At 34.1% G+C, this 14,694-nt stretch overlaps 2 non-coding genes and 1 pseudogene across 2 annotated transcripts; all 3 read right to left on the bottom strand.

Annotated features, from left to right (window-relative positions):
* The window catches only part of LOC141537788 (large subunit ribosomal RNA), a 7,251-nt pseudogene extending 3,390 nt beyond the window's left edge, over positions 1–3,861 (bottom strand).
* A 246-nt stretch (positions 3,862–4,107) lies between these two features.
* On the bottom strand, positions 4,108–4,262 carry LOC141537784 (5.8S ribosomal RNA). Its single transcript, XR_012480964.1, has one exon. It is a non-coding gene; the product is annotated as a 5.8S ribosomal RNA (ribosomal RNA).
* Positions 4,263–4,675: 413 nt separating this feature from the next.
* LOC141537787 (small subunit ribosomal RNA) lies at positions 4,676–6,582 on the bottom strand. Its single transcript, XR_012480967.1, has one exon. It is a non-coding gene; the product is annotated as a small subunit ribosomal RNA (ribosomal RNA).
* Positions 6,583–14,694: the final 8,112 nt, after the last annotated feature.

Below are 14,694 nucleotides of genomic sequence, written 5' to 3'. Positions count from 1 at the left end.
ACTGAAGAGACCGTAATTGGTCTAAAGTCACCAGGTTCGGAGGCTCCATCCTTCTTGGGTATGAGTGTGGTATTAGATTCCAGAAGATACTCCGGAATTTTTCCACATATCATAAAGATGTTAAATATAATCGCCCATACCCAACAAGGAACACTCTTGAAGGTTTTCGCGGACATACCGTCAGGACCTGGGGACGTTCCGTTGGAAGGAGAAGCAAGTTCAACTTCCTTAGGAGTGATTGTACCCCATAGGTCTTTCAATTCGTCCTTCCGGCTTAAGTCCGCTAACTCAACTCCGGGAGACGCTTGACTATTATCAGTCATTACGCGTTCCCAGAATGCAACCATTGGCTCTTTTTCAGGATAGTTATTAGTAGTCTTATCCTTTAGGAGATTACGAATGCAATATGATCTATTTTTCTTCCATTTGCTTTGGACTTTGGAATATTCAGCCTTTCGTAGCTGACGACGAGATAAACCTTGATTACGCAGAACTTCCTTGCCCTTAGTCGGGGGCCTGAGCTTCACCGGGAAAGTTTGTTGAAGATAAAGTGATATTTCTTCAAAAACTTGATCTTTATTATTAAGGTGAAGCGACAGGATGATCGTCTTCAGGCTCCTGTTATAATACTCAGAAGTTCTACTTTCAGCAAGGCTTTTAATATAATCAGCAACCTCACCGTCAGCCACGCCAGCGTCGATATTCTGCTCGTGATCCTCCAACACACGATTATTATCACCGTCTTCAGAACTAGTCTCGAAGTTCTCCAACTCCATGTCTCGCATGCTTTCAATGAGTTGGATGACCCTGTTCTTGTGGTCCTTACGACTTCTTTTGCCCTTGATTGCTTCCAGAGACCTGTTCGGGAACAGTTTCTGGAGCTCAACATTCAAATTACGGGCGTTATTATCAAAGACTAATCGAGCTTCATATCTAGCCAGTAGGGCTTCTTCTTCCTCAGTCCATCGTGCCTTCTTATTATCGATATTCTGATTCTGATCGTACCAATCCTTATGAACCCTCTGTTGGTGAACTCCTCGGCCTGATTTGGTTTTAAATGACCGATCACAGCCAGGAAACTCACAAACATAGCCGTTCAAGATGTTATTATTATGATTGGGTACATTCTCATTGCCTTCAAAGACTGGTGCGGCCACATCAGTGGATGGGTCGCTAAGGCGGCCAGTGCCACCCATCCGGTGATTAAGAGAGTCATAGTTACTCCCGCCGTTAATAAGCGCTTAAATGAATTTCTTCACGTTGACATTCATTACACTGGGCAGAAATCACATTGTGTCAACACCCGTGAGGGCCATCACAATGCTTTGTTTTAATTAGACAGTCGGACCTCCCTGGACCGTGCCAGTTCTGAGTTAAACGTTAAATGACGGCCGAAAAGAACTACGACAATGCATTCAACACCATCATAGCCTCATAGCGAGAAAGATCCATGAGAGACCAAGGCACGGTTCCGAGCTCAAATCCTGATTGCTCATTCATTTCGCCCAGGCCCGGCACATCAGTCAACTCACTTCCCTATCAAGCCCGACACGCCCCGTTCCTCAGAGCCAATCCTTATTCCGAAGTTACGGATCCATTTTGCCGACTTCCCTTACCTTTATTATCCTATCGACTAGAGGCTCTTAACCTTGGAGACCTGCTGCGGATATGGGTACGAACCGGCGCGACACCTCCACGTGTCCCTCTCCTGGATTTTCAAGGTCCGAGAGGAAGATCCGGACACTGCCGCAACTGCGGTGCTCTTCGCATTCCAAACCCTTTCTCCTTACTAAAAGTTTCCAGGGAACTCGAATGCTTATACAGAAAAGAAAACTCTTTCCGGACTTCCTGTCGATGTCTCCAGGTCAATTTGGGTTACCCCGACGAACACTCTTGCGAGTGTCCGAATTATGTACGGTTCCGCTGCCGGGTTCCGGAATAGAAACCGGATTCCCTTTCGCCCAACAGGTGTGTTTTGTTTAAATATAATTATAACACCATATTATTATAAGATTTCTCTTAGGGCTTAGGATCGACTGACTCGTGTTCAACTGCTGTTCACACGAAACCCTTCTCCACGTCAGTCCTCCAGGGCCTCGCTGGAGTATTTGCTACTACCACCAAGATCTGCACCGATGGCGGCTCCAGGCAGGCTCACGCCCAGACCCTTCTGCGCACACCACCGCGACCCTCCTACTTGTCAAAGCTTCATACCATAATAAATATGTTTCACATGCTATTGACAGTGGAGTATAGGCATAACGCTTCAGCGCCATCCATTTTCAGGGCTAGTTGCTTCGGCAGGTGAGTTGTTACACACTCCTTAGCGGATTCCGACTTCCATGGCCACCGTCCTGCTGTCTTAAGCAACCAACGCCTTTTATGGGATCCCATAAGCGTTAATTTAGGCGCCTTAACTCCACGTTTGGTTCATCCCACAGCGCCAGTTCTGCTTACCAAAAATGGCCCATTTGGCACTTTGATCCGAAATCTCATGGCTTCATATATTTAAGCAAGCCAAAGATCTCACCCATTTAAAGTTTGAGAATAGGTTGAGATCGTTTCGATCCCAAGGCCTCTAATCATTCGCTTTACCAGATGAGACTCAATAATAATAAATGCCAGCTATCCTGAGGGAAACTTCGGAGGGAACCAGCTACTAGATGGTTCGATTAGTCTTTCGCCCCTATACCCAGTTCAGACGATCGATTTGCACGTCAGAATCGCTACGGACCTCCATCAGGATTTCCCCTGACTTCATCCTGACCAGGCATAGTTCACCATCTTTCGGGTCCCAACGTGTACGCTCTAGGTACGCCCTTTTTCAATGAGAATAGAACGTCCTGGGAATGCGGGATTACATCGTAACGTAACCCATCTTCCCTCAATTGTCTTAAGAGAATCTATACTTTCATTACGCCTTTAGGTTTGAGTTATATAAATATATCCCAATGACTCGCGCACATGTTAGACTCCTTGGTCCGTGTTTCAAGACGGGTCCTGTAAGTACCCAAAGCAGTAGCATCGCTAACCGGTAAATAAGCCAGTTAAAGAGATTACCAGCTAACAGCAGACTTTGTCCAGCGACGGCATTATATCCGCAATACCAGAATAAAGCCATACTTGCGATAAGTCTAACGCAAATAATTGCGGCTCAATACCATATGTATACCGTCAAACAGTTTATCAGAACATCGAAGGTCTTCAATATAAAAAATATCAAAGACTACCATTCAAGCCATAGATAAACATCCAACGGGTTGCGACGTTCTACTAGAGGAGAAGTGCACGCCGACATACCCAGCAAAAATAATACAAGCAAGTATAATTTAGTGACCACAAGGATTCTATTATCACATCATAGCCTGCATTAATACTGAATAAGCTGACGATGAATCTCCTCATTCGATCTTTTGGGTTTCACAGGTTTACCCCTGAACGGTTTCACGTACTCTTGAACTCTCTCTTCAAAGTTCTTTTCAACTTTCCCTCACGGTACTTGTTCGCTATCGGTCTCGTAACAATATTTAGCCTCAGATGGAGTTTACCACCCACTTAGAGCTGCACTCTCAAGCAACTCGACTCTAAAGAGAGAACCACCCGAAATAATTCCCCAGTCACTACGGGCCTGGCACCCTCTATGGGTAAATGGCCCCATTCAAGATGGACTTGGACATGATAATGTACCTCGGGTTAATGATTCCTCCTAAACACTACATTTCCCAGTGGGAGAACCACGGGATTTAGTGCTGGGCTAATTCCTGTTCACTCGCAGTTACTAAGGAAATCCTTGTTAGTTTCTTTTCCTCCGCTTAATAATATGCTTAAATTCAGCGGGTAATCTCACTTAATCTGAGGTCGTCAAAGTAGTATAACGGATTTAATGAAAATTATTCATCGGTCTGGATTTATTAATATAATTCATAGACTCGATAAACGATTATAATGACATTTCATTAAATCGAGTACGTATAATAATTTAAAATGACATTGTCTCATTTATATAATTAAAATTTTGAGACAATGAAAAACATTCATTTAAAGTTTATATACACATCCATCGCTAGTACAATTACAAGTAATTGTAAGCAGTTTTTATATAATAAACGACCCTCAGCCAAGTGTGGTCCGGGAATTGGATCCGTGGACCGCAATGTGCGTTCGAAATGTCGATGTTCATGTGTTCTGCAGTTCACAAGTTGACGCGCAATTAGCTGCGTTCTTCATCGATTTACGAGCCAAGTGATCCACCGTTCAGGATAATCTCCTCTCTAGAAAATTTATAATTTTCTTTGTTATACATGTTACGTAATTTTATTAAGTGACAAAATGATGCCTTTTACTTTGATACAAAATATAATATAATCAAAGTAAAATCGCCATCTATACATCAAAAGATGCATATGGCAATGAAGCTTTGTTTAATATAATCAATAAATTCATGGCGAGTATTCATTTAAAAACCTTGAATTAATACACACAGTCGTTGACTGTGTATAATAGTATTCTTCGATAGGTTACCATGAATTATAATAAGTCTAAATATAATCAAAAGCACAAAGCAACTTTGTAAAATAATCCACAGAATTGCAAGATTTTTTATATGCTTTCGCATTTTTAAATAATATATAATATCATTGTATTATAACAAAATTTGTTATTATAATTAATACGTTAATGATCCTTCCGCAGGTTCACCTACGGAAACCTTGTTACGACTTTTACTTCCTCTAAATAATCAAGTTTGGTCATCTTTCCAACAACATCGGCAATGCCGAAACATTGCCGTGCATCAGTCCGAAGACCTCACTAAATCATTCAATCGGTAGTAGCGACGGGCGGTGTGTACAAAGGGCAGGGACGTAATCAACACGAGCTTATGACTCGTGCTTACTGGGAATTCCTCGTTCATGGGGAATAATTTCAAGCCCCAATCCCTAGCACGAAGGAGGTTCAGCGGGTTACCCGGGCCTTTCGGCCAGGGAAGACACGTTGATTCCTTCAGTGTAGCGCGCGTGCGGCCCAGAACATCTAAGGGCATCACAGACCTGTTATTGCTCAATCTCGTGCGGCTAGAAGCCGCCTGTCCCTCTAAGAAGATAATATTGTACGTCGGTAGTAAAAACCACTTGATCCGAAAACCAAGGGCCTTTCAAGATACCAAAATACGCCTATTTAGCAGGCTAGAGTCTCGTTCGTTATCGGAATTAACCAGACAAATCGCTCTACCAACTAAGAACGGCCATGCACCACCACCCACCGAATCAAGAAAGAGCTATCAATCTGTCAATCCTTCCGGTGTCCGGGCCTGGTGAGATTTCCCGTGTTGAGTCAAATTAAGCCGCAGGCTCCACTCCTGGTGGTGCCCTTCCGTCAATTCCTTTAAGTTTCAGCTTTGCAACCATACTTCCCCCGGAACCCAAAAGCTTTGGTTTTCCGGAAGCTGCCCGCCGAGTCATCGGAGGAACATCGGCGGATCGCTAGCTGGCATCGTTTATGGTTAGAACTAGGGCGGTATCTGATCGCCTTCGAACCTCTAACTTTCGTTCTTGATTAATGAAAACATTTTTGGCAAATGCTTTCGCTTCTGTTCGTCTTGCGACGATCCAAGAATTTCACCTCTAACGTCGCAATACGAATGCCCCCATCTGTCCCTATTAATCATTACCCCAGTATTCCGAAAACCAACAAAATAGAACTGAGGTCCTATTCTATTATTCCATGCACACAGTATTCAGGCGAAATAAGCCTGCTTTAAGCACTCTAATTTGTTCAAAGTAAACGTACCGGCCTACCTCGACACTCAATTAAGAGCACCGCGATAGGATTAAATTGGATGTCGCCTTTTACAGCTATATCCACCGATAGGACGTTTCATAACATACCAGTTAACACCGCGAAGCGATGAACCAATAGTATGAAACACAAATTCAACTACGAGCTTTTTAACCGCAACAACTTTAATATACGCTATTGGAGCTGGAATTACCGCGGCTGCTGGCACCAGACTTGCCCTCCAATGGATCCTCATTAAAGGATTTAAAGTGTATTCATTCCGATTACGGGGCCTCGGATGAGTCCCGTATCGTTATTTTTCGTCACTACCTCCCCGTGCCGGGAGTGGGTAATTTGCGCGCCTGCTGCCTTCCTTGGATGTGGTAGCCGTTTCTCAGGCTCCCTCTCCGGAATCGAACCCTGATTCCCCGTTACCCGTTACAACCATGGTAGGCATAGAACCTACCATCGACAGTTGATAAGGCAGACATTTGAAAGATCTGTCATCGGCACTAAGGCCATACGATCAGCAAAAAGTTATTCAGAGTCACCATAATTAACGATGGACGAGCCACCGATTGGTTTTGATCTAATAAAAGCGTTCCTTCCATCTCTGGTCGGAACTCTGGTTTGCATGTATTAGCTCTAGAATTACCACAGTTATCCAAGTAAATGTGGGTACGATCTAAGGAACCATAACTGATTTAATGAGCCATTCGCGGTTTCACCTTAATATGGCGTGTACTAAGACATGCATGGCTTAATCTTTGAGACAAGCATATGACTACTGGCAGGATCAACCAGGGAGCTTCGTTTATGTTTTATTAAATAAAACATTTAGATATCTCTTTTTTACACTAATACAAAACATGTTAGCTTTCATCATATAATGTCAGACTAAACAGTTGTAAAAGCGGTGCTGATTTGAAACATAAGTTTCTAACAACACTTTAAATTTGTTGATAATAACCATTTATTCACGTATAAGTGAAACGATATATTCAAACATCCTCTCTGATTTTGAAAAACTTCAACTCTCGCTAGATATTAATTCTAAGCGACTTGGTTATTTACACGTTAAACGTGCTTTTAATATTACAATTATAATAATAATCCGAACAAAAACAGTTTCACTGTAAAAAAAAATTGCGCCAAGTCCACGTTCATAAAACTCATCTCAATAACGTTTGCACTTTACAAAAAAAATAAGACTCGATATAATAATTGTCATTCTCTACAAAAAAAAGTGAAATACAAAAAAATACCAAGAAACTGTCATAATGTTAAAAAAATTGATAGAAAATTTGTTGAAAATTTAAAAATTAAAAAAAAAATTTTTTTATCGTACTTGGCGCGCGTCATTGAGTACCCCAAATTTTTTCGGAAGAATTTCAACCCGAGAAAAAACTATTTTGCTCGAATTTATGTAATTATGTATAGTTATACATATTTGGGCTGATCAGTTCTAATTACACAATATATGATTTCATACATTCTTATACTTATAAATTTACATTAGTCAAGCATACTCAACTCATTAAAAACACTGCTTACTCGATTAATTATCAGTTTCAGTGAAAAAATCCGTTATTAAATTTTTTTTTTAATTTTTAGTGGAAATAACTGTCAATATGATGGTGTGGTGAAATCATCTGAAATTATATAAAATTTTTGGATTCAATTTTTTTCAGCTCTATCATTAAGCTTCAATGAAGAAACTTGATATTGCTTAGTTTAATTGTAATTAACACATTTTGATTGGCAATCACACCGCATTTTCTCAATTTAGTCGGCCATATGTTTTCTTTTCTAGAGCACTCAATAGTATCCACTTTGAAGTAGTTTTCATAACCAAACACGAGAGGGCGTTTTAATAAAATCATAAATGATGTCTGGATGATTAAAAATTTCAAATAACATACGTATGACATGTCGATTTTACCTAAATTTTGTAAAACTTATTATTAAATAATAATAGTTGATTAATTAAATTCATGCATTTTATAGGTTGACTAACTTATAAATTTTTAATCATTAAAAGGATGTTTATTTATCCTGAAAAATTTGGGGTACTCAATGACGCGCGCCAAGTACGATAAAAATTTTTTTTTAATTTTTAAATTTTCAACAAATTTTCTATCAATTTTTTTAACATTATGACAGTTTCTTGGTATTTTTTGTATTTCACTTTTTTTGTAGAGAATGACAATTATTATATCGAGTCTTATTTTTTTGTAAAGTGCAAACGTTATTGAGATGAGTTTTATGAACGTGGACTTGGCGCAATTTTTTTACAGTGAAACTGTTTTTGTTCGGATTTCACATCTTTTTGTAAAGAATGAAAATTTTTGAAACGAGTCTTATTTTTTTTTGTAAAGTGCTAATGTTATTGAGATGAGTTTTATGAACGTGGACTTGGCGCAATTTTTTACAGTGAAGCTGTTTTTGTTCGGATTTATTAATAACAACAATCATTTTAGTAATAATAATGATAATGATAAACATTATTATTGCTTTCATTTTTAACATCAATTTATTATTACCGATATTAATACTTTTAGTATTATAATTACTATTATTGTTATTTTTATTATGGTTACCAATATTATTTATTGTTATTATGACATCGTTGTTAGTAAATGACGCAATATATCAAACGCATAGTTATGTTTCGTATTATCAAGAAATTAAGATTATTTGAAACCCGCTCAATTGGATGACAGTGTCATCTACAGGCAATAACCATAAGATCATAGAATGTACACACTTCAATGAGAATTCCCCAGACACTGAACATCTGGTTTATCCGAAGAAAGTATAACTCATACAATGTTTGTGTGTTTAAACTGGTTAACAAATAAAATTTAATTAAAAAATATTTTTCAAACATAAACTTGGAAGGTTGTATGATAATTTGTTCTATAAAATTTTTTGTTTCATAAGATACTTTTACATTTTTAATTTCAAACGTAAACTTTTCCCGCGCAATATTAAAAATTCATAAATAAATGAATTTTTTCAGGCAAAGCTATAATCATATGAAAAGTCGTTCGTTCTTTGATTTTACAGCTCAAATTCTGATAAAAAATTAAAGTTTTCTTTTCTCATATTAGCTAGTGGTATTAAAATATTTAAACTGACTAATCCGCGTAAACGCCTCCGGTTTAAATCGATATCCTAAATTATCGATGGAAATTATACATTTCTTATATATAGAAAGAGAATTTTGACATTTTCTTAATAAGAAAAAATTTTAATTTAGATTTAATACTGCAATACACATTTGTTAAATTACATGTTATCAAGAAATTAAGATTATTTGAAACCTGCTCAATTGGATGACAGTGTCATCTACAGGCAATAACCATAAGATCATAGAATGTACACACTTTTCAATGAGAATTCCCCAGACACTGAACATCTGGTTTATCCGAAGAAAGTATAACTCATACAATGTTTGTGTGTTTAAACTGGTTAACAAATAAAATTTAATTAAAAAATATTTTTCAAACATAAACTTGGAAGGTTGTATGATAATTTGTTCTATAAAATTTTTTGTTTCATAAGATACTTTTACATTTTTAAATTTCAAACGTAAACTTTTCCTCGCGCAATATTAAAAATTCATAAATAAATGAATTTTTTCAGGCAAAGCTATAATCATATGAAAAGTCGTTCGTTCTTTGATTTTACAGCTCAAATTCTGATAAAAAATTAAAGTTTTCTTTTCTCATATTAGCTAGTGGTATTAAAATATTTAAACTGACTAATCCGCGTAAACGCCTCCGGTTTAAATCGATATCCTAAATTATCGATGGAAATTATACATTTCTTATATATAGAAAGAGAATTTTGACATTTTCTTAATAAGAAAAAATTTTAATTTAGATTTAATACTGCAATACACATTAATTCAATGAAAATAACAAACAATTATTTTAGTAATAATAATCTGTAGAAAATTTGAAAACCTACACGTGCTATTTTTTAAAAATATTTTGTAGTACTAATTACATGATTAAAAAAATCAAAAAATTAAAAATGTTGGATAACTCTTGTGTCATCGACATATGATGAATTTTTCGAACAAATGTTACTTACAGTGTTTTATTTTATTTTTAAATAAAAATACAGAAAGTCACATCATATTTTATTATTTATATAATTATTTACTGAAAATGGTGTGGATTTAATTGCTATAAGTTTCGTACTAAATTATTTTTATAAACTTATTTGGATATTTGCATAAAAATTAAATTATGCAACCACTATTTTTCTGGCTAAATATTATAACGGATCAATGAAAGATTAAATATAAAAATTAGAATTACAGTGAAAATAAAAACGAAATTATAATAATTCATGAACGCATAAAAATATAAAATGTACGGCCCTGGTTTAAACCAAGGCTCTCCAGTGAATGATTTGATAACGTAGGTAGTGACATCTGAAAGCGACTAAAAATATCACACTGATTCTTAAAACTCACTAAAGTTAGCGACCCAGAGTTTTTTTTTTTTAATTTTTAAACTTTTTTTTATTACATCATTAGTTCGTCGTTTATTCTTTATTGTTCACGATTCACATTTGTTTGTTCTCCATTTATTTATTTAAAAAAAATTTATGAATAATATGCCTTTAAGTTAGCCCCCTTTCGCATTTTTTAATATTTTGGTAGTAATACGGGTCATTAAACCTGTGTTTTTAATTGCTCATGTGTATAGAACATTTTTTCCTACTTCACATTGTTTATTTGTTGTTTAACATTTTTAATTAGCTGAATATTTGTTTTTAAAATATTTGCACTGCACATGCGTCAACTATAGGTTTAGACTTTTAGCGCGGTCTTTTGAAAATTATAATGACAGTGATTAGAGTAAGTGTATTATTGTTGTATTTCATTATAGAAATTACAGGACGAAAAGGCAACGTGTAGTTTTTAATAATTTTATAAAAAGTTTTATTTTAATAAAGTATTAAAAATTTTTTGTTATTTGTTATTTCTTTTTTATTTTGATACTAGTTCGTATAATTCATGGAAATGGAACAGATGAGTATAAAAAAATATACATGCATTGATTCAAAGTTGATTCTATATTTTTAAGAAATTCAAAATGAAATAGATATTTATTAGTTATTTATTTATTTACTTAATAATATTGAAATTGGCTGACGTCTAACAATTTTTTTATAATTATTTAAATTAATTGAAAATTGATTCCTAAAGATTACACTTGTAGATTTTTTAATTTTTTACACATAAGATGTGCTTGTCACTATAATTTTCAAAAGACCGCGCTAAAAGTCTATATACGTAAAGTTGACGCATGCGCAGTGCGAATATTTAGAATACATACATTCAGCTAATTACAAATGTTAATTAAACAACAAATAAACAATGTGAAGTAGAAACAAATGTTGAATATATATGAACAATCAAAAATAGAGGTTTAATGACCCAAATTGCGACCAAAATATTAAAAAATGCGATAGGGGGGCTAACTTAAAAGTACATTATTAATAAATTTTCTTTAAAATGAATAAATGGAGAACTAAAAATGTTGATATTAAACAATAAAGAACAAACGACGAGCTAACGACGTGATAAAAAAATCAAAAATTAATAAAAAAACTCTGGGGTGCTAACTTTAGTGAGCTTTAAAAATCAGTGTGATATTTTTAGTCGCTTTCAGATGTCACTACCTACGTTGTCATCCTCAAAATTCGGTAGAATCTGGCGCCAAGTTCCGTTCAAAAATTCCGTTGTAAACGGAGCGCCAGACTACCGACTGTGTTTACTGTAAGCATCACGTTTTTTAGAGGTTGCAAATTTATTTTGAATTCTACGGTCCTTTTTTTCCTTAAATTAGTATTATAACGGTAGTTCATACCTTATTTTCCTGATATTAATTGATTATATGCAATTATAACAATTAATCTGCTTAATATTATTAAATTTAATCAGCACAAACTATAGCAACGCAAAAATTTTGATCCTGACTTTTTTTCAATGGGCAAAGTGATCTGCCACAGACTAAATAATTCGAGAATGCATAGTAATCCTTCGATAGATGGGAAACTACAGTTAAAAAAAGATATTTCGCAGCTTGGATCTACACTCGCCAGGGTGCACTGGTTCTTTCTACATATACTGTAGCTTCAAGTAAACTCCAATCTTGAAGGGACTCACACACATATGTTCTAATGAACTACGGTGATTCGCTTACAATTACCTTCTTATTTAATTGCTTTGATTTACTTTAAACTTTTAGCGAGAAAGTATTAATAAATTCAAATTGAATGTGCATAAAGGTACGGCAAATGAACGATACGGCTCCGGATGTGTACGGAGCAATATAAATTCCCGGGAAATTCAAATTTTACTCGAAAAACTTCGCATGTATACGGAGCCGTATAATAATGATAATAGTAACGATAATACTGAAAATAATAATAATGGTAATACTAAATTAATGACAAAAATAATAGGAATAAAAATATTTATCTCTATTCTTATCATGATTGTTATTAAATCATTAATCATTGAATTATTAAATTCAAATTTACAATTTTCTTAATTATAAAAAATTTCAAAGTTACTTAATTTTCTTTTAAAATTTATCTGAAATGGAAAGCTTCTAATTGATAATTTAGTTCATCAATATAAACTATTTTTCATTTCATACTTATATTTTTTCGTGAAATAAGTTTATATTTTATTTTGAATGATAAGTATTCTTCTTATCACAGAAATAAAAAATGAAAAATAAAAAATTATTTTTTTATTACAAAAATATAAAAATTAAAAAATTAAATTCATCTTTTCATTTTTCAATAGCAAAAGTGCTAGGGAGAAATTTTTTTATGAAAAAATGATTTATTTTTATAAATCAGAATTATTTCGATTCAGACAACGTTGAATATAACTGTTTAAATTAAATTTTTTTATTCAAAAATTTCTGTATAGAAACACTTCTTAACTAAAAATCTAATTTCCAATGTTTCATATTTTTAGACTACACTTAAAAATCAGTGTGATATTTTTAGTCGCTTTCAGATGTCACTACCTACGTTGTCATCCTCAAAATTCGGTAGAATCTGGCGCCAAGTTCCGTTCAAAAATTCCGTTGTAAACGGAGCGCCAGACTACCTACTGTGTTTACTGTAAGCAGAATGGTATTTCGAGGTTGCAAAATTTTATTTAATTATAAGGTACTCCTTTTTCCAAAATGATATATCATAAAAGTAATTCATACTCTATTTTACTGATATTAATTAATTATAATCAATTATAACATTTAATTCACTTAAAATTATTAAATTTTATCAGCACAAACTATAGTAAGCCCAGAAATTTCGATCCTGACTTTTTTTTCATGGAGAAAAGTCACCGCCACAGACTAGATAAAATAAAAATGTGTAGTAATCTTACTATAGATACGCAACTACACTGAAAAAGTTAATTCACAGCTTGCATCTACAACCACCAGAGTGCACTGGAATTATTTCTACATAAACTGTAGATTCAACGGGATAGCTCACTGAAGTTAGAACCCCAAATTTTTTTCTTTTAATTTTTGATTTTTTTTTCTATCACGTTTTCAGCTTTTCGTTTGTTCTTTATTATTCACTCTCAACATTTGATCGTTCTCCATTTATTTTAAAAAGAATTTATTAATAATGTACCTTTAAGTTAGCCCCCCTGTCGCATTTTTTAATATTTTGGTAGCAATTTGAGTCATCAAGCCTCTATTTTTGATTGTTCATGTATATTTAACATTTGTTCCTACTTCACATTTTTTATTTGTTGTTTAATTAACATTTTTAATTAGCTGTATGTATGCATTCTAAATATTTGCACTGCGCATGCGTCAACTTTACGTATATAGACTTTTAGCGCGGTCTTTTGAAAATTATATTGACCAGCACAGTGATTAAAGTAAGTGTATTTTTCTTGTAATTTCAATTATAGAGGTCACAGGACAAAAGGGGAACGTGTAATTTTTAATAATTTTATAATAAGTTTTATTTTAATAAAGTATTGAAATTTTTTGTTAATTGTTATGGATTTTTTTTTTTTTTTTTTTTAATAGTTGAAATTCGTCCAAAAAAATTTGGGGTACTCAATGACGCGCGCCAAGTACGATAAAAAAATTTTTTCTTAATTTTTAAATTTTCAACAAATTTTTTTCAATTTTTTCAACATTATGACGGTTTCTTGGTATTTTTTTGTATTTAACTTTTTTTTGTATAGAATGAAAATTATTGTAACGAGTCTTATTTTTTTTGCAAAGTGCAGATGTTATTAAGATGAGTTTTATGAACGTGGACTAGGCGCAATTTTTAACAGTGAAACTGTTTTTGTTCGGATATAATTCTACTAAAGGATCCGAGAGTGCATTTAATATATTATCTATAGATCGTAACTTTGCTTGCGATTTCACTTGTCTAAAATATGTTTGTAGAGCTGAACAATCAATTCTGACAAGCTTCAGTCGTCGAACACTTCAGAAGTAGTAGTTGAGCTAATGAAATGATATAGCAATAGATACAGCAAGAATTTCCAACGTATTATTGAAATATCAAGAGAATTATAGCATATTATTGATTATTAAAAATAATACTATGAATAGTTAATACGTTCATTTGAAAATGAGAAATATTTGTATTTAATTTTTTAATAACATTTTTTATGAATGCCCAGTTAACACAGATTGACCATCAACTAAGTTGATGTTCAATGGTTTACGTCAACTCTATAAAGATGAGCTAGTTGAAGCTTTTAGAATCGGAAAAAAAAAAAAAAAAAAAACGTAATCACTAGCGTGCGTACACTGGTGATTGTCATGAAAAATAAAGATAACACACTTAATAATGTTTAGAATTCAATTTGTTTTTTATAATTTTCGTTTTTAAATG

Source organism: Cotesia typhae, unplaced genomic scaffold (assembly GCF_013202065.1).
Source record: "Cotesia typhae breed Kobodo isofemale line unplaced genomic scaffold, CoteBio_Ctyphae scaffold_91, whole genome shotgun sequence".
In the NCBI taxonomy this organism is placed as follows: Eukaryota; Metazoa; Arthropoda; class Insecta; order Hymenoptera; family Braconidae; genus Cotesia; species Cotesia typhae.
This window is presented reverse-complemented; position numbering and strand designations above follow the sequence as displayed.